At 44.0% G+C, this 27,950-nt stretch overlaps 1 protein-coding gene across 3 annotated transcripts in view; it reads left to right on the top strand.

Annotated features, from left to right (window-relative positions):
* FAM107B (family with sequence similarity 107 member B) overlaps positions 1-27,950 on the top strand; it is a 251,898-nt gene that overhangs the window by 185,655 nt on the left and 38,293 nt on the right. The window contains exon 1 of one of the 3 annotated variants that reach the window (XM_012499528.2): positions 13,038-13,241. The exons of the other annotated variants lie outside the window; for them this stretch is intronic. The gene's annotated coding sequence lies outside the window, so the exon portion shown is untranslated. Of the gene's footprint in view, positions 1-13,037; positions 13,242-27,950 lie in introns of those variants that run through there. 3 annotated transcript variants of the gene reach the window in all.

The following is a 27,950-nucleotide window of genomic DNA, read 5'->3' as shown; positions in this document are numbered from 1 at the left end:
GCAGGCTGGGCATAGGGGCTCAAGAGCCCAGTTACAGAATTTTCTGGGGTTTAAATACCCTCTGGAGGTGTCCCTTTGGTTACCTGGTGTACACCTTGTGTAAGTGAACTAATGGCTCACTATCGGTCTGATAGGTTATTTGAATCAGCAGGAGGGGACCAATCAGAGGCTGAAGCGAAGTTACAAAGTTACACCCTATGCCAACATCTGATTGGTTGTGGGAAGCAACCAATTACAGGCTGAAGTGAAGTTACAAAGTTATACTCCTATGCAAATGAAGACTTGGCCTGTGACCAGCCTGATTGATTGGGAGAGGGGACCAAGCAGAGGTCCTTTCAGTTTTTCACCTGCCATGCAGAAAAGGTGGGGGTTGCAAGGGGAGTGGCCTCGGGCCCTTTTGTTATGTAGGTGTGGAAAGTTGGGGTTTTCCTTTTGATTTAGTTCTAGGAAGTCAGTGCGAATCGGCCTTAGGTTCCCTGCCTCCAGCCCCTATTCTCCTGCCTCACAGGGTCCGTATCATGGAGTTGTTTATAATTGTAGGGAGGGCCCTGCACGTGTGTTCCTGGTTTTCTTTTGGCATGGTTTCTCCATCCCTTTTGGGGGGAGTTGATGCACTTCCTTGAATTTCTGCACCAACTATTTTATTTGGATCACAGCATCTTACAGGCTGTTGTCATGTTTTGAGACTTTTTTGTTTATGGTGAAATGGAGTGAAAGACTCTGAGTGCCGAGGGCCATGGGATGCGAAAGCATAATTCTCATCAGCAGCTGGACCTGGGAAGTCCTTTTCCACCTTTGGGTTTTCCCCTGGTAACTTGGTTATACACTGAGTTTTTCCATATCTGGTTGGAAGCTCTGAGGACAGGGACCCTGGCGCCCTCATCTTTGTGTCTCTTTAGAGTCTATCGGGATTAAGTGCTTCTTCCTGAGTCATTGCTGCTACTCAGCTGAGACACCAACGAGCTACCCAGATCAGACCCGGAGTGTTGCTGCTTATTTAGATGGCAGCCTCAGGGCTGGGCATCAGGAGGGCCTGTCTTGCTTGGTCCTTCTGTCAGTCTTTGTTTCGGACCCAGTATGTCTCAGCATCTGGATCTGCTGAAGTAGCTAGGAACTCCTGCTGAAAGGCAGCGTTTATTTCTGTGTTGGTGTCATTTTAGTCCCACACTTCCTGAACTCAAAACCCTCTTTCCTAAGACTTGCCATGAAACCCTCCTATGAAGAATGGTGACCACAAGTCCCTTTTGGGGAGAGTGTCGTTTGTACTTTGTATTCTGTCCCAGGCCCTGGATCCTGAGGGGTGGGCTTGGGTCTAGGAGAGTGCCCAACAGTGTTCACCTATAGAAGATTCTTCTGGTGAATGGACGAACTTGTGGCCTTATGCGGTGGTTTCTTTTCCTTTTTCCCTGTAGCTTCCTTCCACTATCAACTTTTCCCCCTCCTTCATGGCAGCAGATGTTGGCAAGGACGTGCCCAGATTAGTTAGGCCCAGCCTCTTCTTCTTCCTCTGTTCCCACCCACCTTATCTTTAGGACTGGGGTGGGGTGATGTGTCTGGCCACAACTTCCGTGACCCCTTTTTAAAAAAATTAAAAATGGAGAGCCATGTCACAGGCTTGTGACTTCCACAGGTGAAAGAATACTCAGCTCTAGAAGGGCGGAGGTGAGTGGGTGGTGACTTCCCGCTAAGGTGAGCTTGGGTCCTGTTTTCAGAGTTCTGTGGTCTTGCTGCGGTCCTGCGCTTCATGTCTTCTGTCACTAAAGAGCAGCAGCAGCTACTTTCCCTGCAGTATCTTAATCTCCGACTCTACCCTGCCAGGGCCCTGACTCTCAAATAAGACACAGGCTGTCCTATTAGCCAAGCAGAAGGGATATGTCCTCTTCTCTCTCCCTGGGTAACTTCTGCCAGATGAAGAATTTTTCTCCTTCTGGTTTCTTTAGGTGGAGAAATAGTAATAATATGATTTGTCAGGCTCTGGAATGAGACTGCCGGGCCTACCTTCCAGGTCTGCCGTTTACCAGCTTTGTGATCTTAGGCAAGGGAGTCACCTGCCTGAGTTTTGACTTTCTTTTTTTTTTTTGAGACAGAGTCTCGCTTTCGCCCAGGCTGGAGTGCAGTGTCGTGATCTCTGCTCACTGCAGCCTCCACCCCGCTGGGTTCAAGCATTTCTCCTTCCTTAGCCTCCCAAGTAGCTGGGATTATAGGCACATGCCACTACGCCCAGCTAATTTTTGTATTTTTAGTAGAGATGGGGTTTTACCATGTTGGCCAGGCTGATCTCAAACTCCTGACCTCAGGTGGTTCACCTGCCTTGGCCTCCCAAAGTGCTGGGATTATAGGCATAAGCCACCATGCCCGGCGAGTTTCGTCTTTCTTATCAATAAATTAATAGTGCCCCCTTCATAGAGTTACACAATAATAAAGTTGGTGTATGAGTAGTGTGCCTCCATGGAATAAGTACTCAGTACAACGTTAAAACATGTGGGTAGGCCGGGCATGGTGGCTCACGCCTGTAATCCCAGCTCTTTGGGAGGCCGAGGGGGGCGGATCACAAGGTCATGAGATCAAGACCATCCTGGTTAACACGGTGAAACCCTGTCTCTACTAAAAATAGAAAAAATTAGCCGGGTGTGGTGCCAGGTGCCTGTTAGTCCCAGCTACTTGGGAGGCTGAGGCAGGAGAGTTGCTTGAACCCAGGAGGCGGAGGTTGTAGTGAGCTGAGATTGTGCCACTGCACTCCAGCCTGGGCAACAGAGTGAGACTCTGTCTCAAAAAAAAAAAAAAAAAAAAGAAAAAACAAAAATATGTGGGTATGTGGTTGCAATAACTTACACTTTGATGCTCTGGTACTGTTTTTAGAAGGACCATTGTCTCCTAGAGATGTGGTCACAGTTCATTATCTAATCAGGATTAGAGTGAATTGTTTGAAAACTAAGTGTGTATTTATGGGGATAGGAAAGCAGGATATTTGAAATTGAAGTATCTTAGCAACCTTGGATCCCTTTGGTAACCCATGGCAAACAGGCTGCTGCTGATATTCTTTATGGTTGAAGACAGGGTTTTATTCTTATGTGCCATAACTGGGAGTGTTTAGTCACAAAGAATGTGTCAACAATATGCCAAAGTTGAAACTGTCAACTTGGGCAAGCATCCTATACAATTTTAAACAATACCAAATTCTGTACAGCATGTCTCCTTATGATAAATGGGCATTGATTTTATTCATATTTATTTTATTTTTTTGAGACATGGTCTTGCTCTGTTGCCCAGGCTGGAGTACAGTGATGTGACCACAGCTCACTGCAGCCCCAGACTCCTGGACTCAAGTGATCCTCCCACCCCAGCCTCCCGAGTAGCTGGGACTGTGGGCGTGCACCACCATGCTCACGTGAGTTTTACTATGTTTTTGTAGAAACGGGGTCTTGCTATGGTGCCCAGGCTGTTCTCCAACTCTTGACCTCAAACAGTCATCCTGCCTTGACCTCCCAAAGAGTTGGGAGTACAAGTGTGAGCCACGGTGCCTGGCTGGGCATTGATTTTAAAACTGCTCCTGGTGTGGACACCTGCCGGTGATGGCAGCCAGAATTAGATGTCTGCTGGGAACATCCTGATGGCTGGATGAGGCTGTGGCAGGGATGGCTCTGAACGAACGTCCTTCAGGCCAGTTAATTTTTCCACTGCATTTGGTGGCCTGGAACTCTGAGACTTAAATCAACTGCTTCTTGAGTTGTGGAATGTATCTGAGGCTGAGCTTGACCCGGGTTCCAGCAGCTTCCCTCCTGGCACCCTGCCGCAGCCACATTGGCCTCTGCTGTTTTCCCTGAGCAGTGACTCACGTGCTTGCCCAGGGCCTCTGTGTTTTTCCAGATCCCTTTCAGGAAAGCCTGCACCAAATGTGCTGCAGAGGCCTCTGGGCCACCCTTTATAAATGTGGCATCTGACCCGTGATGCTCTCTTACTCAGCTCTTGACATTTTTCTTCCGAGCACTGCACCAGACCAATTGCAGATATGTGCGTGCTCATTTGCAAATTGCCTGTCCTCCTCCTCCCCTGGCCCGGCCGCTAGAACCTACATTTCATAGACTTTGGGTTTTGTACTTGCTGTTTCCAGCAGCAGAGACTTGCTTTAGTTCTTGCTCTGATTTGCTGTAACTTCAGGTGTATTCAGCCAGGTGAGATTGCTTATTGAACTTACCAAAGCAACAGAGTAAGAGTTCTGGAGGTTTTAATCACTGTGCTCTCAGTAAGCCAACAGAAGGAAATGATCTCTCGGAAGAACGTTCTGCAGAATACATTACGTTGCATCTTGGTATGAAGTTAGGATCCTGGGAGGCCAAGTGTGAGGATCCTGCTAGCATTTTCTTTCAGTGAATTAAAATCATTTAAAGACCAGTGAATTAAAGGCTAGGCATAATCCTATGCCTTTGGCCTTTAACAGTTTTTTTTAAAATCACAGCCATGTGTTCAGTGTGCTTTTATTTGGCATGAATGAATAAAGGCTTTTGTCCATGCTGTAGTGCATTGTTCCTTGTGTAACATTCCATGTGGAAAACTTCTTTTAGACAATCATGCCGTGATATTTTTTTCTTTTCCCTGAGAAGATGGATACTTATTTTTTTTCCTAAGAGTGTATAGTATGTACCTTTTTATTTTTGGTCCTGGCCCCCAGGAAACTCAAAGTCACACTTAATACAGAGATCTGGAAATTATATTAGCCCTTGTGTATAACACTTGCTGTTTCTTTTGTAGGGTGGCCTTGACTTTCTTTCTTTTTTTCTGGGACGGAGTCTCGCCCTGTCGCCCAGGCTGGAGTGCAGTGGCATGATCTCGGCTCACTGCAAGCTCCGCCTCCTGGGTTCACGCCATTCTCCTGTCTCAGCCTCCCAAGTAGCTGGGACTACAGGCATCCGCCACCATGCCCAGCTATTTTTTTTTTGGATTTTTAGTAGAGATGGGGTTTCACCGTATTAGCCAGGATGGTCTTGATCTCCTGACCTCATTGTCCACCCACCTGGGCCTCCCAAAGTGCTGGGATTACAGGCTTGAGCCACCGCACCCGGCCTGGCTTTCTAATGTTATTTTATTTACCTAGTTGAATGTATGGCTTTTTTTTTTGAAATGAAGTCTTGCTGTAACACTCATGCTGGAGTGCAATGGCGTCATCTCAGCTCACTGCAACCTCTGCTTCCTGGGTTCAAGCAATTCTTCTGCCTCAGCCTCCCAAGTAGCTGGGACTACAGGTACCTGCCATCATGCTTGGCTACATTTTGTATTTTTAGTAGAGACGGGGTTTCACCGTATTGGCCAGGCTGGTCTCGAACTCCTGACCTCAAGTGATCTGTCCTCAGCCTCCCAAATGCTGGGATTACAGGCATGAGACATGTATGACTTTTAACACACTCCAAATCTTCTTTGGAAGGAACTAGTGAATGACAGAACAGTTTTATCCTCCTCTTATCTCCTAATATGGGGTATTGAGTAACCAACTTGGTTTTGAAATTCTGTTGCCCTTGTGTGCTTTTACTTGGGTAATGCAACTAACAGAAATTTCTGGATTTGCTTAAGTAGAGTTTCCATTTCTTTGCTTGATAAAGCCTAGGGTTGCAATTTTAGGGCAGTTGCCAGCCGGGTAGAGAGGTAGGAACGGTTTTGAGATGACCCTTTGACTGGTTTCCTCTGTTTATTCTAATTGTGAGATTTTGGTTACTTTGCAATAGAGACTTTAGATATGTACTGCTTTACAGCAACCAGGTAACTGGCTTCTGAAGATTGAAATGTGGCTTCTTCATTGCTGTTTCCAAAAGAGTTTAGTTTGTTTTCATTCATGGGCTTAGTGTCTTCCTCTGTTCAAGGAATTCTACTCATTGGTATGGGTGTTTCCAAATGATGCTTAGCTGGCTGACCCTTCTTTGGAGAAGCTTACATTTTAAGAAATTAATTTTCACAATTGGTATGTCAAATTGGTAATTATTTCAGAAGCAAATTAAGATAACATCTTAGAAAATCAATTTATGGACTTGAGCCGAGTGCTTCATACAACGAATGGGTTTTTTCTAGGTGTTTGTCACCGGGGATTTTCCTGAGAGGCTTGTATATATTAATAGAAAAGGAGTGTAGCTTTTTTTTCTCTTCGTTATAATTTTGGTAAAGTCTTACAGTGTGTGAACAAGGCTGTCATTTTTAGCTTGCGTTTGAATGAAAACACGCTATACTTTTTGGAGACCCTGATTGAGTGATCAGTACTTGGGGTAGTGATAAACCACAGGTGAGCTATCTTGTGGCATTCTTTAGATTAAAATTTGATTGTCATTGTTTGTTCCCAACAATGATTTGCCAGGCATGCCATGCATACTCCTCTTCTGCCCCATTCTTCCTTGTTCTAATCTCTTCTTAAATAGTTCTGTTTTTCTTTTGCTGAACAGGAAATCCCAAGTAAATAATTCTTTCTTGTGACCGAGGGTGCAGTTGGTGAGGTCTTCTTGCCTTCTGAATGGCCAGTAGCTGCTTCCGGACTCCGGAAAATATGTCCAAATGAAGACTGCTATCACTCACTCTATAAACAGGACCAGAAAGTGAGCAATTTGGCAAGATCCCCTCTCTTGGCAAGTCTGATGGATTTCTTTTTTTTCCCCAGTGAAGACTTGTCATATTTATAAGCCAGTGGTGTTATTTCAGAATCTCCGAAGGAAATGTGCCTCCGTGATAGGGAAGCAACTTGTTTATTCTAGACTTTTCTTCACTATATTTCTAACGTTGAGGAAATTACTCAAAGAGGTTTGGCAGAGTGAAGACAGATGAGTGAGACTGGATTGAATTTGTGGAATGTATTAATTCAACTGATGTTTGTTCAGCTCTAAATGAAGGATCCAGCATCCAGGACCCAGATAAGTGCAGGATATTGGCCCTCAGGGAACTTCCCTATCATTAGGGAGGCTGGCACCTGCTTGCAGATAACAGAAATGTTAGCATAGTTGCTCATTCTGCTTGGAAGCGGAGTCATTACCATTTTATGTAATGAACTTTTCCAAATGGAAAGAAAGCTTTGTACCCGCATGCACTGGCTCTGGATGTAGACGTTGTGAAGCTCTTATTTAAACATGAAAATGGGTGTCAGCTTTAGGACTAAGTTCCGTTGGGAAGAACTGGGGGAAGGGAGCCATTTTTAGGTGGCATTAGCCATACCACCTTTAATAAAAAAACTTCGTGTAACTCAATGTATTTCCTGGCTGGCTGCAGTTACAGAAATATTAACTGTCCAAAAATGTTTATTTTAAAGAGAAACGACTCAATATCGGAGAATGCACAGAAAACTGTAGATTATAAGTTAATACTTTTGTTCACATTGGGGGTTGAAAACATTGGGCCTGCTTCATCATGGTTATTAATGTGGACCTGTGTTGTTATGTTATAAGCAGAGGTTTACAGATCTGAGTTTCAAGGCTTGGCACTTGGAAATGAGCTGAGATTAGCATTAGAGAACAGGGCCTCTCCTGCCATCTTGGGAGCTGAAATCCCAGGATCTCAACCTGAAAATCAGGGGCTAACACTCTGATATTGATCTGTATACCTTTGGAAATACAGTTTTTAAAAAGAAACCATTTTTAAAACTAGAACATTTCTTTTTTTATTTCTTTGTACTATGCAAGTTTACATTTGTAGCTATAAAAGGCAAATGTAAGCTCGCTTTTTAAAATACTGACGTGAAGCTGTTTTCTTTCCGTGAATGGAAGAGTTTGACAGAGAAACACCTTTGTAAGCACACATCGAGAATACGTTATTAGAACATGATTCTTTCTCCATTGGGCCGCAGGAGGCCAAGCAGAAAAATCCAGCAATAAAATGCAAATATGAGCATGCTTTCTTTAAGATGTATCATAAACTGTTTTCTTTCAGGGAATGGAAGGATTTGACAGAGAAACACCTTTGTAAGTACACATTGAGAATACGCAATTAGAATATTTTCTCAGTTGGGCCCTGTGAGGCAAGGAGGCATATGCAACCATAAAAGGCATTTGCATGTTTTCTGTAAGATTTCATCATAAGCAGTGTTCTGTCAGTGAGTGGAAGCGTTTGAATAGAGAAACTGCTTTGTAAGCATACATTGACAATATGAAGAAACAATTATTGATCAAAAAAGCCGTGCATTATTATGTATTTTTTCCAATCTGCTTGAAATCAGTGTTTCTGTTTTTTCATCGTGTTTAATAGAGGCAACACATTACTGATGCCAAATACTCTGGGAAGATTTAATCTAATAAAATACCCCTGCTCTATTCAGGGATCTGATCATTTCTGTTCTTAAGTAGATTTTCATAGTATTCTCAACTTTTCTAATAAAATAGTTTTTGATCATTGCAATCTTCTTTCATTTTGTAGTAAGTAGCCTTATTCCTGTTTTATAGATAGGAAAAAAATAAAGTACAAAGGTGTGTTTGTACTGTTAGGATTCTAATGCCACAGAATACTACTGTAAATATTTTGTTCCAATTGTGCCAGTTTTACTAATATCACATAGTACAGAAAGCCATAATTTTGTGAGAGTTTTCCCACTGTTCACCGCTTTCTAATTCAGTGGCTTTTTGTTGTTGTTGTTGTTGTTTTTGAGATGTCTCGCACTGTCGCCTAGGCTGGAGTGCAGTTGCGTGATCTTCACTCACTGCGGCCTCCGCCTCCCGGGTTCAAACAATTTGCCTGCCTCAGCCTTCTGAATAGCTGGGATGATAGGTGCCTGCCACCACGCCCAGCTAATTTTTGAATTTTTAGTAGAGACGGGGTTTCACCATGTTTGCCAGGCTGGTCTCGGACTCCTGACCTCGTGATCCACCTGCCTCAGCCTCCCAAAGTGCTGGGATTGCAGGCGTGAGCCACTGCGCGTGGCCAACTCAGTGGCTTTTTAAAAAATCGTGGTGAAATATACATAACAAGGTAAACAATTTTAACCACATTGTTGTTCAGCCATCTCCACCATCCATCTCCAGAACTTTTTCATCATCCCAAACCAAAACTTGGTACCCATAATATAATTCCTCTCCATTCCCTTCTCCCAGCTTCTGGGAAGCAGCATTCTACTTTCTGTGAGTTTGACTCTTCTAGGCAGCTCATATAAATGGAATCATACAGTACTTATCTTTTTGTGACTGGCTTATTTCACTTAGTGTGATGTCTTCAAGGTTTGTCTTTGTGGTAGCATGTGTGACAATTTCCTTCCTTTTTAAGGCTGAAAAATGCCTAATATCTGTCTTGTATGGATAGACCACATTGCTTATTTTTTCATCCCTTGCTGGATCTGACTCAGTGGTTTTATACTGAGGGTCACAGCCTGCATTTTAAAACATAAAGTAGATTAGGAAATATGTGCCCATATGAGGTATTTGTATTGTTTTGTGAGCCTGTGCACACATGTGTCTGTCTGCATTGTGATGTAAAATGTTTTTCTGGTTGTCAGTTGCTGTTAGAAAAGTTTGGAAGCTGTACCCTAAAGATCTTTTAGATGTTAGGTTTCCCTGGGCCCCTGTGCCTGCGTGAGCTCCTTTGTGACGTGTGTGGTGTTCCCTTGGTGTCCAGGCCATCACACAGTGCTGTTTCTTGGCTGTGTTTGTAGTGCTCTCCATTCAAAAGCTTCTTGGCCGGGTGCAGTGGCTCATACCTGTAATCCCAGCACTCTCAGAGGTTGAGGCGGGCAGATCTCTTGAGCTCGGGAGTTCGAGACCAGCCTGGCCAACATGGTGAAATGCCTTCTCTACTAAAAATAGAAAAATTAGCTGGTGTGGTGGCACGTTCTTGTAATCCTAGTAACTCAGGAGGCTGAGGCAGGAGAATCGCTTGAATCTGGGAGGTGGAGGCTGCGGTGAGCCAAGAGTGCGCCACTGTACTCTAGCCTGGGCGATAGAGCAAGACTCCATCTCAAAAAAAAAAAAACAAACAAAAAGCTTCTTTAGCATGTGATCCCTAGTACAGGGAAGTACAAGCTACTTAAAGTAGAAATTCTAAAAAATATGCCACCTGCTTTATTCAGTGCAAGAAGCTTAACCCCTTTAGTGCTTATTATTGATTCATACAGATAACTTAGTTTTATGAGCTACTTTCCCAATGGTCAGTAAAGTCAGTGTTTTCATTAAAGGTCAGTATGAAAGACTGTTAATAAAGGAGGTCATATTTCTTTTCCTGGTGTGTTCTCCAATGGGGCACACTGTACCCTAGAGTAATATGATTTTTGGAATAAAACAGGCCTGGATTCGATCATCCTGTTATTTGCTAGCTGTGGCCAATTATACACGAATTACGAAGAGATTTCATCATCTTCATACAGAATTTATAGGGCCATATATGACTTGTGTCGGGGGTGGAGATGTTGGGGGAAAAGTGTGAATGTAATGTTATTAAAAATCAAGTAATTTTATTTCCTACCCTTCATACTAACAGTATAATTTCGTAATTCTTTTGCTAGGAGTTGACTAAAATGTACTAATAATCTGTGAGAGGTCTGTGTGCTAAGCCTTTTCTCAGTCTCCTCTCTTGGCCAGTTATGGTCCAAGATAAAAACAGTATGTCTGGCCTGCTAGTCTGATTGGCTGCCAAGAGGTGGACAGTTGTGATCAGCCACATGGGCTTTGTTCTGAGACTTGGGTGACGGTGGAAACTCCTGATTGGCAGGAACTCTGCAAGTGTAGGTGGGAGCAGTGTTTCCCAAATGCTGTTTGCCCAGGGCACATTTGTGCTGGTCTGCAAAATGTCCTACTGAAGATCCTTCTTAATAATGTGTAGGTTAAAACAACAACAAAACCAGGGTTCAGTTTTGAGATTTTGGATAGATTATATCCATCGTGCATACATATTGTGATGTCTCAGGGTACAGAATGTAAAGAGTAACAGTTCACTCTTACAGATTCAGCTGGGAATAACTGTGTCAGGATGCCTGAGGAATATTACCTTGTTATCTATTTATTAAATACTAATTCAAGATTTTTTCTCAGGGTGGCATGCATATTCAGTAGTGTTTGTGTATTGTACTAAACCCTGTTCTTACTGAACTGATATTTTGCATTTTTTATAAGCAGAGGAAAGCTGAACCCTTAAGTATCTACCCTGGTGTCTTGTGGCATTTCATGTTGAGAGCACCAAAATATTTCCTGTGTCATGGGAAGGGTAGATTCTGAGAGAAGGAGCAGAAAGAGCAGATAAACTCCTGGGCCTAGGTTTTTGTTTGTTTGTTTGTTTTTTTAATATCACGTATCCACAATGATCATTTGGAAGGAATCCAAGTGAATCAAGTGTGAGTTGAACAGCATTGTTTATAGACGCTGTTGTAGTCTGTTCTATGCTGCTGTAGTGGAATACCACAGACTGGGTAATTTACAAAGAAAAGAAACTTACTTACTTATTTATTTATTTTGAGATGGAGTTGCCCAGGCTGGAGTGCAGTGGTGTGATCTCAGCTTACTGCAACCTCTGCCTCTGGGGTCCACGCAATTCCCCTACCTCTGCCTCCCAAGTAGCCGGGACTACAGGCATGTTCCACCATGTCCTGCTAATTTTTTTTTTTTTTTGTATTTTTAGTAGAGATGGGGTTTCATTCACCATGTTAGTTGTCTAGGCTGGTCTTGAACTCCTGACCTCAAGTGATCCTTCTGCCTTGGCCTCCCAAAGTGCTGGTATTACAGGCATGAACCACCACACCCAGCCAAAAATGTGTTTCTTATAGTTCTGGAGACTGGGAATTCCAAGGTCGAGGGCCTGCATCTGGTGAGGGCCTTCTTGCTGCATCATCCCATGGTGGAAGGTGGAAGGGCAAAAGAGGAAGGGGGCCGAACTCTTCCATTTTATATCCCACTTCCACGGTAACAGCATTAATCCATTCATGAGGTGGAGCCCTCATGGCCTCATCACTGTTGCACTGAGGATTAAGTTTCAACATATGAACTTTGGGGGACAGAGTCAAACCATAGCAGACAGTTTTCAGAGCTTTCCACCAAGCCTGTTTCTCTCCACAGTGCACTGACTGAGCAGGGCTGTGGCACTGGGAGGTAGCTGGTGTCTGCCATGCACTGGGCTTGGTGCAGGAGTTGAAATGTACTTGTGGGCCAGATGTCACCAAGTGAGTGTCTGTATGTGCCTCTGCAATGGTAATTCCACTCTTGCTGCTTTGATATATATTTGCTATTTCCTAATAATTTAGTAATAACAATCTAAAACTGGAAGGAAACTCCTTGTTTTGGAGGGGAGGATCCTTCAGCCCAGAGATCATACAGATATAGTTGGGCAGAATTGGGACTGGAACTCAAGTCCCTTCTGCTTGTAGTTTTTTTCCACTCTAACATATATACATATATGTATATATACATACACCTATACATACATATATGCACAGACACACTCATACATATATATGTGTGTGTGTGTGTGTGTATATATATATATATATATTTTTTTTAAAGAGATGGGGGTCTCTCTGTCACCCAGGTTGAAATGCAGTGGCTGTTCACAGATGTGATCATGGTGCACTACAGCCTCAAACTCCTGGGTACAAGCGATCCTCTGGAGTAGCTAGGACCACAGGTGCACACCACCGCACCTGTCTTCCGCTATGTGAAACATAGCCCTTCCCCATAGAAAATTCTCAGCACATTTTATAAAGTGGGCTGTGATGCCATGAATCCTAGCCTTGGGAGGGCCATTTTGATTGGTCTCAGGCCTCCACGCTGTAGGTGTTGTGGTGATGCTCTAAGAAGTGCGAGAACTTGGCCTCCTCCAATTGGAGGTTGACTCACGCATGCTTCCTGCAGTGAGGTTGTGTGAGTGTCAGAACGGAGATGGTACCCACCCAGGGCTGGAGAGGTCTGCGTGCATATTTGTTTACAAGTAGAGGAGCTGATTTTTTTTTTTTTTACCAACAAGTACATTTCACCAGTGCCACCAGCACGTTCTCTTGGTCTGGAAGGTCAGTAACTGGTACCAGAGTTGGTACGGTTTGTTTTTCATTGTTTGCTCTGGCTTCTGTGCCGGATGAGGTCATTCAGTTGCACACAGTTCCTGCTTTCAGAAGTTGCTAGAGTGTTTCTCTTTGAACTTGAACTGTGGCTCTTTTGATATCCAGAAAGAGAGCTCTTTGGGGGATGGTTAATTCTTGTTTTGGGTGCTCTTCTTCACTGCTCTAAGGAACTACCATAGTCAGAAGGTGCATTCTTACTGCGATCTTTTTATTTGCTACCTTGGGCTTGAGGAGCCTGCCGATATCTACCGAGGTGAGGTTAGGTCAGTCTCTGTAACTGTTTGTCACTTAGGCCTTGATGGGTGACAGGGATGGGGATGACTTCCTGGGCTAACTCTTCTCTTGCTAAAGGATGATTTTTCACCACCTTGAATGCTCATGATTAAAACATAAACAAGAAAATAGAGATCTGAGGTAAGAATAAAACACTGGACCTTTCTATGGCTGTTGAATAATGTAGTCCTTCTCTAGAAAATGTTGTGTGAACTTAGACTTGTTAACAGAATAGCAGACCCGTATGAGACTAAATAAAAATTATATGTTGTTATAGTAAGTGGTATTGAATAGTGTGTCTTCGCCAGGAAGAGAGGTTTGTAATAGGCTGTGTCTTGTGTAGTTGTGAACTATTTTTTTTTCCTAAAATTTCTTCCGATGCCAACCATGTCTGTCAAACTCTGGATGAGTGGCCTTTTACTTAGCTTTTTAAGAAATCTTTTTGTATTCACTAACTTTTATCTGCAGTATTTTATCCATGCTCTATTAAGTGTCTAGGATCCTGATAATTATACATTTTCTCTGAAAATATCTATTTCCAGTAAAATTTGACTGTCTAGTGAAGATTGTAGGCCTGATAATATATTTTGAAGTACTTGTTATGATCTGAATGTATGTGTCACCCCCAAAATGCATATGTTGAAATTTGAACCCCTTATGTTAATGGTTTTAGGAGGAGGGGCCTTGGGGAGCCCTGAGAATGGGATTAGTGCTTCCAGGAGAAGAGACAGGAGAGCTTTTTTCTCACTCTCCCTGCTGTCCACCATGTGAGGAAACAGCCAGAAGGTGGCTGTGTGCCAGTCAGGAAGGGAGCCCTCACCAGACACCCGATCTGCCGGCACCTTGATCTTGGACTTCCCAGCCTCTGGAATTGTGAGAAATAGACAAGTGTTGTTTAAGGCCCCGAGCCTATGGCAGCTTGTTATAGCAGCCTGAGCTAAGACATATTTGATTTTAGCAAAATAGCACTTGATTTGAAAGCATTCTGCTCATTGCCTTCACCTCCTCCTTCATAGTTGTGGATAAAAAAAAAAAAAAAAAATGAACGTGACTACAACAAAACACTGATATGTGCTGAGTTTAATTTGCCTCTTTTTTTTTTTTTTGAAATGGAGTCTCACTCTGTCATCCGGGCTGGAGTGCAGTGGTGCAGTCTTAGCCCACTGCAACCTCTGCCTCCCGGGTTCAAGTGATTCTCCTGCCTCAGCCTCCCAAGTAGCTGGGATTACAGGAACTCGCCACCACGCCCAGCTAATTTTTGTATTTTTAGTAGAGATGAGGTTTCACCATGTTGGCCAGGCTGGTCTTGAACTCCTGACCGCAAGTGATCGACCCACCTTGGCCTCCCAAAGTGCTGGGATTATAGGCGTCAGCCACCGCGCCTGGCCTTTAATTTGCTTCTTATTTCTTGGTTAGGGTTAGGGAGAGAATGTCTTGGGTAGCCACTGTGGAAATAGCATTTCCAGTCCCTGTCGGTACCTGTCTAAGGAGATTTAAACACTGTCCTTCCTCTTGGGCAGTCATTCTCACAGTGGCTATGGCTTGTCTTGCTACATACACTGTGTAACCACCCTGCCCTGCTGGGCCTTGGTGTACACAGATATTGGGTAAAAATCTAATGTTGACCTAGACAAACAGATCACACACACACACACACCCCACATTTTTTTGGTAGGTGCGTTTTCAGTGTCGTTTCATTTCAGAAAAAATATGGGCTACCCTTATATTAACATAGGACACTTAATTACCTTGTATGCATTCACATTTATTTACATATAATTTTTTTTCTGTAGCAGTGATAAATGCTATCCTAAGTAATATTGGCTTAACATTTGGATGCTTTAATTTATAAAAGCATTCCCTTTCTATGGCTCATGACAGTGATTTATAAATATATATTTATTGGTAGCTCGGTTTTAGAAAAGGGACTGAGTTGCTGGGTGTTTCTGCCCTAGTTTCTGGTTTCCGGGAGCCTCTGGGCTTGCCCAGCCTGCCTGGTTGGTTGTTGGCTGAGGCTGGGCAAGGTTCTTGAAGGTGTTGACACTGTGAGGCTCTCTGCGCATCTCAGTAGGCGCGAGAGTCCCAGATCCTGTTTGGGGAAGCACGGCCTTGCATTGAGGAGGGAGAAGAGAAGAAAGAACTTGATTACGTCAGAGAAGAGGCAGAGGAACCTTGGTTTCCCTCAAGGTCTCAAGTCTGGAGTACCTGTCACTTCTGCTGACCTGTGAGCTGACTGTGTGAGGGCTCCACACCTCCAGCCCTGGCCTATTTCCATCTTCCCCAAAACTGGAGAGGAAAGTTACACTGAACAGAAGTACCTGTGTTCTTGAGTTGAGGGATTTTTTCTGCTGTATTTTTCTAAATGATGCTAAAGTTTTTGCTGGAACAATATGTTGAGTCTGTCTAGCTTCCCGAGGACTTAGATCACCACATGTTATGATCTTAACGTAACACATATGTGCACAATGCAAACCGCAGCTCACCACGACATAACATGTACTCTCCCCTTCCTTTCATGGGGATAGGATAACTCGAATCTTCCTTCTGACTTTTATTGTCAAGAAATATTCTCTACACTCTCTATTTCTATATCAGTTATTGGCAGTTATATCTGCAAACCCATGAGGGTTTTCTGGATTCAGATAACACACATCATTTGTGGAATATGAGGAATTTAAGGAGACTCCTGGGTGGGCAAAGATTTGAATAAACATCAGAACGAGGATGATAATTTGTGAAATAGACCTCTGAAAATTGAGTTCCAAGAGCAACAGACTTTTCGATGAGAACCGAAAAACTCATTCTGTAGCTCAGAAAATTCCTAACTTCATTTCTTCAGGATAAACCTGTCGTTATACCAATTAGCAATCACAGTGTGTTAAAATCTACCTATGCACTGGGTCCCACAGACATCGTCAGATGCCAGCTCCCCTGGAGTCGCCATTTATTATGTTGCTGACGATTCTGGGATTTAGGATCCCACCCTCATGCCCTGTCCCTCCCCCTCCTTCCAGGCTCCTGGGACTGCTGTTTGCCTCCCCCTTCCACCCCACCCTCCCTCCCTTCCCTTCCAGCCTCTTCCACCAGGTGCTGTGCCTTGGGATCAGCCAGCTCCCATGCTGCCTCCTTCCCCATTATCTTCACCTCCTGGTCTAACTGGGGGATCAGCCAGCCTCCTCCTGCCCCAGTATCTTCACCTCCTGGTCTAACCCCGAGATCAGCCACCCTGCTCCTACCCGAGTATCTTCACCTCCTGGTCTAACCCTGGGATCAGCCAGCCTCTTCCTCCAGTATCTTCACCTCCTGGTTTAACCCTGGGATCAGCCAGCCTCTTCCTCCAGTATCTTCACCTCCTGGTCTAACCCTGGGATCAGCCAGCCTCTTCCTCCAGTATCTTCACCTCCTGGTCTAACCCTGGGATCAGCCAGCCTCTTCCTCCAGTATCTTCACTTCCTGGTCTAACCCTGGGATCAGCCAGCCTCTTCCACCAGTATCTTCACCTCCTGGTCTAACCAAGAGCCACTCTCCGAGTTCACTGCTGCCTTGGTTCCCTTGGGCATGGGAGTGCACCTTCTCCCACCCCATGTGTGCCATGGGATCTGGAGGCAGAGCTCAGGTTCCTGCCCTCATGGCCACTTCTGGGTCACGGCCCCTCCCCTCACTGCTTCGTTGAGCCTTGTCTCAGTCGTATTCTGTCCTCTACCCTCAGTGCTGGCATTTCCTGGTCGTAGCTCCTTGTTCGTTCATTGAAATTTTTGGCCCCTGGTTCGCAGTCACCTGCTGCAGGGGTCAGTATTTGTCAAAGCTCACCAGGGACTCCATGGCACCCGGAGCTGAGTGACCAGCAGCCTGGTTTGCCTGAGACTGGAGTGGCGGCTGGAGCTTTATGGGATGGGGATGTTCAGCCCGAGGAGTAAGGAGTTTCACAGGACACAGGACTTTCAGTGCTCAAACTAGGAGGAGGAGTTACCCTAAAAAGACACTGTTAATACCAGGAACTGCTTCTGAGCTGAAATCCAGAGATCCCACTCACCAGAAGCTTCTGTCCTTCAGCTCAGCTGACAGATTACCATAAGAACATCAGATTTTTCCCATTCCAGGTCCCTTTCTAACCCCTCTGCTCCTGCTGGACTTTGCCTCTGCTTTTGAATTCCAGCATTTCAGCGATGCGCTTGTCAACACACTGGAATGAATCCCTTCCTTCACTGTCCTGGGGGATTGGGCGGCCCACCCATGCCTGTCCCTGGACTTCTGAGTTCTGCCAGAGAAAGTTACACAGTTGCCTCTCTGTGATCCTGATCTCTGCCTCACCAGGGCCTCAACACTGCCTGGAAATCAGATTTTCCTCATCAGCCCTCTTCCTCTCCATAATGACTTTTCCAGCCTCCTCCACGCTTCTTAAGTCTCTAGGTTGGCACTGAGCCCGTGCCGCCTCCTCTCATTTCACCCTCGGCAGATGATCTTTCCACAGCTCACGGGACAGTCGTGCGAAGGCCATTCTCTGACCTTCCCACTGCCCCTTTGCAAATCCGCCTGCTCCTGGACCTGTACTTTTCTCGTTTTTCTGTTTATAGTGAAAGAGGAATCTTATTTATTCTCTAGAAATCCATTTATGCACCACCATTCTCTCCCACCTCTGATTTATTTTTATTTATTTATGTATTTGAGACGGAGTCTCGCTCTGTCACCCAGGCTGGAGTGCAGTGGCGCGATCTTGGCTCACTGCAAGCTCTGCCTCCTGGGTTCACGCCATTCTCCTGCCTCAGCCTCCGAAGTAGCTGGGACTACAGGCGTCCGCCACCATGCCTGGCTAATTTTTTTGTATTTTTTAGTGGAGACAGGGTTTTACCACGTTAGTCGGGATGGTCTCGATCTCCTGACCTCGTGATCTGCCTGCCTCAGCCTCCCAAAGTGCTGGGATTACAGGCGTGAGCCACCGCGCCTGGCCCCACCTCCGATTTAAACCTCTGTCCTGGTATTTCCTTCTCATGAGCATTTACAAGTGCTCAGGTCTCTCCTATCTTAAGACAAAAACAGAACCCAAGCCCTTCTTGGAACTCTCCTCTTTCAGCGACCACTTTCTCTCTCCTTCTCTTGATTAAACGTTTTGAGAGCATGTTCTACTTTCTGCCTTGTACTATTACCTACTGCTACACAGCAAATGATTGCACACTCAGTATCGTAAACAACCTGTGTTGGTTCCCTCACCAGTTCCGTGGTTCAGGAGCCCAGGCACAGCCTTGCTGGTTTCTGTGCTTCAGGCTGTCACCAGGCTGCTGTCCAGGTGGGCACCAGGGCTGTGGTCTCATCAGAGGCTCAACTGAGGAAGGGTGTTTCCAGGCTCCCTCAGGTCATGGGCAGAATTCATTTCCCCGCAGTTGTGGGACCTGGGTCACCTGCAGTTCCATGGTGCATGGGTCCTTACTTCCTTACAGCTGGCAAGGGTGGAAGATTGCAGCATGATGGCTTCACAGGAGTGACATCTCATCACCTTTGCCATCTTCTGTTGTTAGAAGCAGGTGACAGGTGAACAGTAGGAGGAGAGGAATGTGGGATCACCTTAAAGTCACTTTGCTACCTACTTATTCTTTCATTCCCCTTTCACTCCTCAATCCACTAGATTCTATTTTTTATATCTGCTACTTTAGTGAAACTGATACCAGAGGGTCAGGATTGGCTACAAAATTTTCTGGGCCCAGTGCAAAGTGAAAATACAGGGTTCTTTGTTCAAAAATTAAGAATTTCAAGATGGTAGCAAAAAAGCACTAAACGAAGCGTGGGGCCCCTCAGGCATGGGGGCTGTGAAAGTCCCACACCAACTAAGCCAGTGCTGCAGAGAGGCCTTAGGTCCACCCTGCTGCAAGTTCCACAGGGCCGTTTGGTTGTGTTCCTGCTTGGCCTCTCAGCAGCATTTGCCAGCTGGGATTTCCCACTGTGGAGCGTGTCCTCCTCTGTGAAACATCCCCCTGCCCTCTGAGCACCTGAGACACTCTACCCTGGGTTTCCTTCTCCTGCTCCATTATCCCCTTCAGCCTCCTTTGTAGCCTCCCCTTCCTCTCCCCACCCCTTTATATTTGGGTATTTTGAGGACACTTTTGCCACCCTGCTGAGGAATATCAGCAGTTTCAGTCGCTTCGTTTGCTGTAGGATTTTGGCTGTCACATCTATGTATCCAGCCCATACCTAACTTATGAGCCCAAGCACCTATGTCAGTGCATCCTTTATAGCCTTGCATGCTTTGCAGGTATCTAAAAGGCAGTGAGTCTCTAACAGATTTCCTTGTTTTCTCTGATCCATTGAACTGGTTCTTCCTCAGTGTCCTCTGTTTCGGCACTTGGCCTCACTCTTTCCCCGGGGAGTCTGGGTTTGTATCTGTGTGCTAACCCCAGACTTGAGCCCCATCTTTCTTCTTCTGGCTCATCTTGTGCTCCAAGCCCATGCGCCTATGTCTGCTGAGGGTTCTCCCTTTGGACTGCATTTCATTCCATGCTCTCCCTGGATTTCTGTGGTCTGTTCTCATGGTGACCTCAGCTTCCTCTGTTAAAACCCAACACACTTTCATTGCTACTCCTTTGTCAAATGCCTGCTTCCCCCAGTAGAAAATAAGCTATGATAAATAAGTCCATGAGGCAGGGAGTTTTACTGCTTTATCCTCAGTGTCAAGACATGTGCCTGGCACAAGCTATACACTCAATAAATACGTGTTTTAATGAAAGAGTTTGTTTTAATTTTCAGCCCAATTTTTTAAATAATTAAATTGATTTTTTTAGAGACAGGGTCTTGCTGTGTTGCCCAGGCTGGTCTTGAACTCTTGGGCTCAAGTGATCCTCCTGCCTCAGACTTCCAAGTAGCATGAGCCACCATGCCCAGCCCAGCCCAGCCCAGTTTTTCAAGTGTGACCATTTTGTTGTTTTAGAACGAAAGTGTAGAAAATACTATATATGGACGAGTAGGACAATGGTATAGTAGGATTCCTGTTCTTGAGATATTAGAAATATCTGTAATGTTATAATAGTTTTGGGCCTTTCAGTTGGATTGTTACTGATTAGAAAGTAAAGCTGTAACAGGAAATAAATGGGTGTTTTCTTATTTCTGTTGAGATCTGGGCATTAACAGGTGGAAGGAAACTGGTGCCATTTGCCCTGCAGAATTCACAGAATTAACTTGTGCAATTTTGGTGGGAGGAAGTAAAAATAGGTGATGATTAACCATGGAGATGAGGGTATTTCAGATACCGTCATCTGAATCAGTTTGCCCTTACCGCAGCAAAAATGTTTTGATAATATTTTATCTTATTTTTTTTTTAACAAATAAGTGGTGAGGTAGTTGTGGTGAGAGATCTGCATCTCTGATTATTGGGGGCGCTGTTTCCTCACAAACCTGTAGTATCTGCTTTGAAAACTATTTTGATATAGAACGGTGAAATGGATCAAGTATTTGGGGGCCTAATTATTCAGAGACTAAATGTGGCCGGAAGAGGAAGAATTCCACCCAAGAAAGCTGCCGCTGATCTGCTCAACGTCTCGGAGCAGTCTCTTTTTAAGCAGAAGTCAGTAACAAGCAAACACAATGTTAATGGATTTATTTATCTGTTAAACTCTTCATTCTGTTACCTACTGGGTCTCAATCTTTTTGACCTCAGGACCCCTTTACACTGTTTTAAAAAGTATTTGAGAATCTTAAAGAACTCTTTTTTGGTTATATCTATTGATATTTTACTATGTTAAAAATTAAAACTGAGAAATTTTAAAAGTTCACTTAAAAATAACAAACAATAATAAACCTGTTACATACTAATAAAAAGGCCATTTATGATGAAGAATAACCTTCCTAAAACAAAAAAGGTATGAGGTGAGTGTTTCACATTGTTTTATTTATCTCTTTAGTGATTTTTTAAAGTGAAAACCAAAAAAAAATTTAGTGAGAAGAGTGACATTGTTTTCCATTTTTGTGAATCTGTTTCATAACTGGCTTTGATAGAAAATAGCTGTGTTGTCATGTCTGCTTCTGTAATCAGTCTGTCGGGATAGGTTGTTTTGGGGGTCATATATGCAGAAAATCTAGTTTCACACAGTTACATCATTGGGAAAGGTCAGAGAATTGAAATAACCTTTTCAGATAATTACGGACATTCTTCCTTCATACCACACCAAAACCTGACGAGTGGTAGTGTCTGAAAGGTTAGTTACAATATTCTGAAGCCATAGCAATGATCTTTCCTACTCTGTTACATTAAAATTAATTTGTCTATCTTGCATTTTGAATAGTACAATAGAGGAATAGTTAAGTCAGCTATAATACATTCATGTAATGGCAGATTTTGCAACCATATATTGAAAAAGTTATTACAGGTAAAATGCTTACAAATGTAATGAATTATCTATTTAATATCCCAATTTTGCTAAAAAATGAAAAGAGGTGTGTATTGTATTAGTTGAAAGGAAATCTATCAAAATATAAATATTTTAAATGATGCATTCATGGGGGAAATTTTCTTTATACTTTTCTGTATTTTGCAAATTTTGTGTGATCAGCACATTGCTTTTAAAATCAGAAGAAAAAAATAAGTTTTGTTACGAGAGAAATGTCTGTTAAACTGTTTCCCTCATCTGTAGGTTGCCTTCTACGTGTAAAACCCCAGTATTTCCAATTTGAGTGGTAACAAAGATCTGTTTTCTCCCTTAAGTTTTTATTTATTTAACAGACTATTGTAACCTTTCTGTGGCTGTTTTAAGCTTCACAGTTTTTCCGCTTTATTTCAGTAGTAATTCATCGATTGAATAGAGAAGGTTTGACTTGTTCAAGAAAAGTTGCATAAACTTTCACATGTAGCAGAGACATAATTTGCTTTTTCTCATTTCTGTTATAGCTCAGGCAAGTTCTATTTCTTATCTAAGTGAAATGGCAAAAGAATATCTTGTCCTATCGGATAACAGAGCTACTGTCATAGTTGAGAAATAACATGGAAATTAGCATGCAATCAGCTTCTGAGTTATTGTGTCTGAGCTGTTTGCCAATGGTATGAGCCTCACAGTTTTATGCTTGGAAGTTCAAGTGGCTTCAGAAATGCAAAGAGCAGCTCATATCTGGGGATTAGTTCCCTGCTTACCCCTGGATTTAGAAAGGATGTTTGCAACTAATAATGTGGCTGATGTGATATTGTCGTAAAGGATTGTTACTTCCAGACTTTTGTCTTTTGTGGACAGGACTCCAAATTTGGTGATCATCTGTTTTCCTGCAAGTGGAAGATTTCATCATGTTTGTATTTCTTTGTTTTACATTTCTTATGATATAGTTGATTATTAAGATGTCTTCAGAAGCTACAAAGCACCCACAAAGCAGGAAATTAGCAACTCTGCCTCTGCCACTTGTAGTAAAGCTTGAAGACATTATCACTGACTTCTCCAGCTGAATGTATAGTTCTGTGGCTGTAGTTAAATGTGTCAGTGACTCTCAGGGTTTAGAATCTCTCCCAAGACCATTTAGGACGGTGCATCACCCTTTGAAGTGTAGACTGAGATGGAAAACTACTTAATTGAATATTCTAATATTGTTTTAGATTAAAAGACCATTCTGTCCTCTGCTTAAAACAATTGAGGATATTATATTTGAGGGCATCTCTACTGGTTAACATCATCATTACATTTGAAAATGTTCAAATTTACTTTCCATCACTAAGTATGAGTTGAACTTTTTGGAGTAGAAAATGCACTCTAAGGCCAGGCGCAGTGGCTCACACCTGTAATCCTACCACTTTGGGAGGCCAAGCCGGGTGGATCGGTTGACATCAGGAGTTTGAGACCAGCCTGGCCAACATGGTGCAACCCTGTCTCTACTAAAAATACAAAAAATTAGCTGGGCGTGGTGGCACATGCCTGTAGTCCCAGCTACTCGGGAGGCTGAGGGAGGAGAATCCCTTGAACCCTGGAGGCGGAGGTTGCAGTAAGCCGAGGTCATGCCACTGCACTCCAGCCTGGGTGACAGAGTGAGACTCTGTCTCAGAAAAAAAAAAAAAAATACACTCTGAGTATACCTAATGGTTTATTCTTTTTTATTGTTGAATCCACTATTTACATTTCTTTCTTTCTTTCTTTTATGTATTAGACTGGACTAGGAAGGGTTTACAGATCTAAATAAGGAATGAGGAGTGTTATTATTATTGTATTGCCATGACCACAAACTGCAGGGCCTCTCGCCCTTGCCCCCCTCTGTGGTTTTGAGGGTAGGAAGACTTACCATAACCCAGTTCCTGATCATGCCACCTCCCTGCCGCTTTCCTGGTCAGGCCTCTTCGCTGTCCCCACCTACCCCAGGCCTCTGTGTTTGCTGCTCCGTCTGCCCGAAGCTCTTTCCCTTAGTAGCCCTTGGCTCTGTCCCTCACTTCCTTCAGGTGTCTGCTGTCCTCTCAGCGTGGTATTTCATGAATATCCACAATAGTGCAGCCTGCCACTCCATTGCCTTACCTGTATTTCCCTGCATGGCACTTTGCACGGCCTGATATTGTATTTCCCTCGGTTTGTCAGTTGGCTGCCTGCCCCTGAATGCAGGCTCCAAGAGGGCAGTAGCTTTGTGTCCTTTGCTGCTAGGCCCATGTTGTTGTGAACAGTGCCTGGCAGTTAACAGACACAGACTAAATACTTGATGAATTAATGGGAGGATGAATTCACCAGATTCCCTCTTGTGGGTGACTCTACACAAGATGGCATTTACTCTCCAGGTGTCTGGCTCCCTTCAAAAGACAGAGAATGATGGCTGGTTTCGTTGTAGCTTGACTCAGTGGCACACCCTGTGCCTGACACCCAGTTGACAGATGTGTAGGGAACAAAATTACAACGCGATGGCCACACAGTTGGCTGTTTGTACTCATTGCTGCCAGCTGTCTCCCAGAACAGTCATTCTGCTCCGTAGGGGGAGAAACAGGGATGTGAAAAGCCCAGGAAGGTTGTCAGGAAGCAGTTTTGAATTTCTAATATGTAAACACTGGGGTTTTGGCACACTTTGAACCATTTTGATGATAGGAATGGAGGTGGTAGGAGCCACCCTGATTAAGTTCTTGTTGAGAATAAACTGGCGCGCCAGACATTTACATAGGCTGACTCAATGTTGATGGCAGCTGTGTTTTTAATCCATGTGCCTAAAACAGTGTCCCTCATACCTGTCTCTTGCTGAGGCCCCTGTCGCAGGTGAGCCACGTCTGACTTCCGAGCCTTCCATCGACTGCTCAGTCCACCTCTGCAGCCCTATTTCCCATGCTTACCTAGTGAGTCCTCCTTGACTCAGGCGGGTTCCTCCGTTGTTTCTGCCACCTGCAGGCCACTGGTGCTCCTTGAATACCCTGTGGTGTCATCGCTGACTCGTGCCTCCAGGGCTTTCCCGCTCTGACAGCTCTGTGTTTCCTTTTGCTTCATATAGCTTGCTTCTGAATTAGCATGCGATATTATGTGACACTCACATGTTATGTATCTTGGTTTAGTTTTTACAGAAAGATGAAAGACTCTTAAAAGCGATCTTGGAGTTGTTCTTGTACACCTTTTATATCTCCTAAGCCTTTGATGGGCGCTTGTTCCAAATTGGAAAGAAAAAAAGACGAAAAAAAAATAAGCCACCCAGAATGCAGATGGGACAAACTGTTGGTGTTAGAGCATGGTGGTCACCCAGGCCTAGAGTGTGGGGTACATAAGGGCCACTGAACTAAAACTGTCTGATGGTCTGAATCAGGCTATTGAGTAGAGCAACGGGTTGTAGAGTGCCTGGCACGCAGGTTGCAGTGAGATTGGGGAAGCAAGGGTTGTGCATTTGTTAATTCAGAGATTGTATGAAAATGGAAAGAATTAGGAGGAGGTTGAGGTTTATACTAGTATTATTCTCTCCACATTTAGAGAAGGCTCTTACAGTTCCTTTAATCCAATACTACACAAAAAAGTCCTCTGAGAGGCCGGGCACGGTGGCTCACGCTTGTAATCCCAGCACTTTGGGAGGCCGAGGCAGGCGGATCACAAGGTCAGGAGATCGAAACCATGGTGAAACCCTGTCTCTACTAAAAATACAAAAAAAAAAAAAAAAAAAAAAAATTAGCTGTGCGTGGTGGCTGGCGCCTGTAGTCCCAGCTACTCGGAGAAGGTAAAAATACAAAAAAAAAAAAAAAAAAAAAAAAAAAAAAAAAAAAAAAAAAAAAAAAAAAAAAAAGCCAGGCGTGGTGGCTGGCGCCTGTAGTCCCAGCTACTCGGAGAAGGTGTCTGTTTACTAATGGTGAAAAGTATGGTCATGGAATATGGTAATGTACAGTTGCGAGACTTGTCTCAAAAAAAAAAAAAAAGTCCTCTGAAAACTGAGTGAGAAGCTGCGGGCTTATAGGACTGAAGTTCGGTGCTGAAATTGCTTAGGGGACCCTTTTCAGTTGCCTCCTCCTCTTTTTTATTTTTTATTTTTTTAAGAGAACGGGCGGATTTAAATCTCCCTGGTATGGTTTCCATTAGAATGGAAGCTCTTTGGCAGGTCTGCCAGGACCATTCATCACCTTGTCCCTGGTACTCAGACCTCAGTGCTGGCAAAGCTGGGTTCATGAAGGCTGGCTGTGCAGGTGGGTGGCTGGCTCCCACGCTTGGTCCTGGAGACAGGGAGAAGAGATGGGTCCACCAAATGGTTCTTGCCGTTCTCCCCAGCCTGCCCTCTGGACATGGTCATGTTGCGGCACAGGCCATGTTGTACTTGTGGCTGATCTCGATCGATTCTCTTCTCTGCTCTCTGTGCTGGAGCTAGACAACAGTTTTGTTTTTTTTTTTTTGAAGTTCCACAGGTGATTTTGATGTGCGAGCCGGGGTTGAAAGCCACAGCTGGACTGCGTTGGAAGGGAAATGGAGGTCAGCTTAGGCCAGTTGGTTCACATGGAAGTAACAAAACCAGTGTGGCTTTGAAGGAAGTGTAATTCTGTTACTTTGTTGGACCCACACAACTCAGCAGTTGAAGTTTATTATTATTTTTTTTCTTCTGCGTTTTCATCTCCTAATTTGGGCTCCCCTTCACATAGAGTTTTTGGAAGCAAATAAGAATTCAAGCTCATCAGGCACATTTTCACTACACCTGGCAGAACATATTAAGGTGTTGTGTTTTAAAAAATCCAGCCACAAACTATAGGTGGTCTCCAGCTCCACACACTTAGCAAGCCCCCTGCTCAACTCCCCGCCCAACCCCAGTTTTCCAGTCCTTCCTGCGTTCACCAGAGGCACAGTCAGGATCACCTTAGATGCTGAGTTCAGAAATGGAGAAGGAATACAGTTAAAAAAATAAAAAATCAAGATCAGGTGAGCAGTAGCCAGATGGCTTCGCCACACAACTCTCTTTCTGGACGCTTCTGGAAATTGCCATCCAATTTCGGTCATTCTTTTGGCTGTATAATAATTCAAACGGTGCTTTGTGAATAAGTTACCTTTTAAAAGTTATGCATTTTAGCATCTATAGGAAGGTCAAGGAATTATTTTCCTTTTATACCTCAGGGTGAAATAATTTAATTAGGTATCTTGTTTACCCTGTGTCTTCTGAAAGCCAAAGGGAGCAAATTGGAGCTTTTGAAAGAGTGTGTGCGCGTGCGCGCATGTGTGTGTGCGTGCACATATGTGTGTGTGCGCACGTATGTGTGAGTGTGTGCGCGTGCACGTATGTGTGAGCACGTGCACGTGAGTGTGTGTACACACACACTGGTAGGGGAGGCAGGTGATTATGGGCTGTGTCATGAATGCCTAAGCTTAGCGGTGCATTTAATGGAGTAGTCCAGGGAAGCAGGAGGAAACTGAGGAACAGGGAGGGCAAGCTTGAGGAATTAGGGAATTACTTGGACTCACGGACAGGGGCTCAAAAGATGAATTCATTTTTTCTAAAAACATTTTAAACAGTGGTTTGCCTGACTCCAAATCAGGAAGAGACAGCTTCACCTCATCTCTCCTGCCTCCTAGCCTGTGGGCTCCATTAGCAAGGGATGAACTATCGAGTAAGAGCTGGCACTCTGGCATCAGGTGAACCTGGCTGGGTCCTGGCTGGGTCCTGGCTAGGCCCCTCCAATGGCATCACCGTGGGCAGGCTGCTAATCCCCCTGGGCCTCAGCTACTCCTCCGTCAATAAGGATAATTATATCTCCCTCATAGAACTGTTGTGAAGGTTGAGATGAAATATGAGTGTTTAAAGCAGTGCCTGGGACGCAGTAAGCACTTCGAATGTTAACCAGTAGTAGCAGTCGTATTTTTGTGGATTATCTGGGAACCCAACCATCATTGTTGATATAATTTCTATTACCAGTTTTAAACAGTTAAATAACAAAGAATCCCATTTTAATCAAGACATTACAGTAGAGCATAGACCCAACCTGGTTGGGTACTTAGTAGGGAGAAATAGAGGCTAGAAATTAATAATTATGCCCAATACCAGTGAACAGCTGTTTTCGCACTGTGACCAGTTTAGTACAAATAAAAATGCTTATAGACTGCATCTTTTCTCCATGCACAATTTATTGAGGTATTTCATCACTTTAACAGATGATAATTGAACATTTAGTATTCCTAGCCCTGAAGATCTAGCGAGGTACAAACCAGAAATAGGTAGGTAGGTAGCTGAATATCTAGGGGAGATATTTAGGTAGCTAAATACCTAGAGGGGAGAAGATCAAAAACACATATGGGGCTGGCAATAAATTGAACAA

The sequence above is a fragment of the Nomascus leucogenys genome, chromosome 9, assembly GCF_006542625.1.
Source record: "Nomascus leucogenys isolate Asia chromosome 9, Asia_NLE_v1, whole genome shotgun sequence".
Classification (NCBI taxonomy): Eukaryota; Metazoa; Chordata; class Mammalia; order Primates; family Hylobatidae; genus Nomascus; species Nomascus leucogenys.
Note: the sequence above shows the minus strand (reverse complement) of the source record. Positions and strands in the feature narration are given on the sequence as shown.